This window comes from Bison bison, unplaced genomic scaffold (assembly GCF_000754665.1).
Source record: "Bison bison bison isolate TAMUID 2011002044 unplaced genomic scaffold, Bison_UMD1.0 scf7180017864384, whole genome shotgun sequence".
NCBI lineage: Eukaryota > Metazoa > Chordata > Mammalia > Artiodactyla > Bovidae > Bison > Bison bison.
Window position 1 is genome coordinate 15045423 of NW_011494956.1, and position 3653 is coordinate 15049075.

The following is a 3653-nucleotide window of genomic DNA, read 5'->3' on the forward strand; positions in this document are numbered from 1 at the left end:
ACTTTTTAAACCTATTATTTTTTATACATTTATTCCTTTGTTTGCTTTTCCTACTGTTCTTTTCCCCTTGTGGTTAATCTTTAATATATATAAATCTTCTTTATCTACCTCTGTTTAACTTTGCATATCTATTCTCTCTTTTCTTTCTTTCCTTTAGTCTCAACGTATTTGTTAGTTTTGTTTTCACTGCTTTATTCCCCACTTGGCACCTTGCTTTAGTTTTGTTTTCCAGTTTATGCTTTAGTTACTTTTGTTCTGGTAGATTTAATTTTTGGTTTCCTTTGTTTGCTGGGTCTAACTATTGTACTTTATTTTTGTTGGACTGTTTTGATTTTGCTTATGGGTGTATGTGTATATGTGTATTTTCAGTCACAATTTTTATTGTTGTTATAAACTTCTACATCTATGTTGGGCTTTTGCAATTCTGTGGAGTTTTCCTTTTTTAAAAATTTTTCTTTATTCTTCCATTTTTTAAAATTTTCTTTTCTCTTTTTTATAATTTTAACTGTTAATTTTCTTAAACCTAATATATTTTTTCTACATTTATTCCTTTGTTTGCCTTTCCTGCTGCTCTTTTCCCCTTGCAGTTAACCTTTCTATATACAAATCTTCTTCATCTACCTCTATTTAACTTTACATATCTATTCTTTCCTTTCCTCTCAATATATTTGTTAGTTATGCTTTTATTGCTTTATTCCCCACTTGGCACCTTGCTTTAGTTTTGTTTTCCAGTTTCTGCATAGTTAGTTTTATTCTTAACTGGTAAATATAATTTTTTATATCCTTTGTTTGCCAGGTCAATCTATTGTACTTTATTTTTGTTGGACTGTTTTGACTTTGCTCATGGGTGTATATGTATATGTGTATATTCCATTATTTTAATTATTATCTGCCTGATTTTGTAACTGCCATTTGTCTGGGGTTCATCTTTGGTTTCTCATTTTTGGATATTTGTTTTAATCACACTTAATGCCATAACAAACCACTTGTGGAATTTTCCTCCCTGACCAGAGATCAAGCCCCGAGCCTTTGGAGTGTGAGCACTGACTCCAAGACCCTAGACTACTAGAGAAGTAACCCTCAGGGATATCAAATAGTGAGAACTGACACAAAGGAAACCATTGGAATACAAGAGCCAGCATCACACAACCACCAATAGCACCCTGTGCAGGAAGCATCATCCAAACAACAAAACACAAAAATGCAAACCCAATCAGCAACAGACAGGATTACCACTTCACCCAGTCTTGCCCATCAGAGAAAAAACAAAAACACACAAACAAAAACCTAGCACAAATATCACCCTATAAGAAGCTTACACAAACCACTGGACCAACCTCAGAGGGCAGAAACCAAAAGGAAGAAAGAATTCAACCTTGAAGCCTGGGAAAGAAAGTTGGTCACTCAATTGTGTCTGACTCTTTGGGACCCCATGGACTGTAGCCCACCAGGCTCCTCTGTTCATGGAAGTCTCCAGGCAAGAATACTGGAGCGGGTTGCCATTTCCTTCTCCAGGGGAGCTTCCTGACCCAGGGATCTAACCGAGGTCTCCCACATTGCAGGCAGATTCTTTACTGACTGAACCACCAGGGAAGCCTGAGAAAAGGAGATCTCAAACACAATAAGATTTAAAAAAGAATAATGAAAAGGCAGAGAAATACTACACAAATGAAGGAACAAACTAGAAACACAGAAGTCCAAATGAATGAAGAGGAAATAGGCAAATCACCTGAAAAAGAATTCAGAATAATGATAGTAAAGATGATCAAAAACCTTGAAAGCAAAATGGAGAAAATGTAAGAATCAATTAACAAAGACGTATAAGAATTAAAGAATAAACATGCAGAGATAAACAACACAATTACTGAAATTAAAAACACTCTAGAAGAAATCAATAGCAGAATATCTGAAGGAGAAGAACGGGTCAGTGAGCTGGAAGATAAAATGGTGGAAATAACTTCTGAAGAGCAGACTAAAGTAAAAAGAATGATAAGAACTGAGGATTGTCTCTGGGACAATATCAAATGCATCAACATTCGAATTATAGGGGTTCCAGAAGAAGAGCAGATTAAAGTAAAAAGAAAAAGAGCAGACTAAAGTAAAAAGAATGAAAAGAACTGAGGATTGTCTCTGGGACAATATCAAATGCATCAACATTTGAATTATAGGGGTTCCAGAAGAAGAAGAGAAAAAGAAAGGATATGAGAATATTTTTGAAGAGATTATCATTGAAATTTTCCCCAACATGGAAAAGGAAATAGACAATCAAGTCCAATAGGCACAAAGAGTCCCATACAGGGTAAACCCAAGGAAAAACATGCCCAAGACACATGCTAATCAAACTGCTGCTGCAGCAGCTGCTGCTAAGTCGCTTCAGTCATGTCCAACTCTGTGCAACCCCATAGATGGCAGCCCACCAGGCTACCCTGTCCCTGGGGTTCTCCAGGCAAGAACACTGGAGTGGGTTGCCATTTCCTTCTTCAATGCATGAAAGTGAAAAGTGAAAGTGAAGTTGCTCAGTCGTGCCTGACTCTTAGCAACCCCATGGACTGCAGCCTACCAGGCTCCTCCGTCCATGGGATTTTCCAGGCAAGAATACAAGTTAACAAATACTAAACACAAAGAAAGAATACTAAAAGCAGCAAGGGAGAAGCAATAAGTAACATACAAGGGAAACCCCATACACTTAACAGCTGATCTTTCAGCAGAAACTCTGGAGGTCAGAAGGGAATGGCAGATATATTTAAAGTACTGAAAGGGAAAAATCTACAACCAAGATTACTGTACCCAGCAAGGATCTCATTCAAAATTGATGGAGAAATCAAAAATTTTGAGACAAGCATAAGTTAAGAAAATTCAGTACCACCAAACCAGCTTTACAACAAATGTTAAAAGGACTTATATAGCCAAGAAATACGAGAGAATAAAAAAGATCTACAAAATCAACCCCAAACAAGAAAATGACAATAGGAATATATATATTAATAATTACTTCAAATGTAAATTTACTAAATGCACCAACCAAAAGACACAGACTGGCTAAATGAATACACAAACAAGACCCATATATATGCTGTCTACAAGAAACGCACTTCAGACCTAAAGACACGTACAAACTGAAAGTGAGAGGATGGAAAAATATATTCCATGCAAATGGGAAGCAAAAGAAATCTGGAGTAGCAATCATCATATCAGACAAAATAGACCATAAAATAAAGAATATTACAAGAGATAAGGAAGGACACTACATAATGATCAAAGGAATCAATCCAAGAGGAAGACAACAATTGCAAATATCTATGCAACCCAAATATCTGACAGAATGTGGTCCACTGGAGAAGGGAATGGCAAACCACTTCAGTATTCTTGCCTTGAGAACCCCATGAACAGTATGAAAAGGCAAAATGATAGGACACTGAAAGAGGAACTCCCCAGGTCAGTAGGTGTCCAATATGCTACTGGAGATCAGTGGAGAAATAACTCCAGAAAGAATGAAGGGATGGAGCCAAAGCAAAAACAAAACCCAGTTGCAGATGGGACTGTTGATAGAAGCAAGGTCTGATGCTGTAAAGAGCAATATTGCATAGGAACCTGGAATGTCAGGTCCATGAATCAAGGCAAATTGAAAGTGGTCAAACAACAGATGGCAAGAG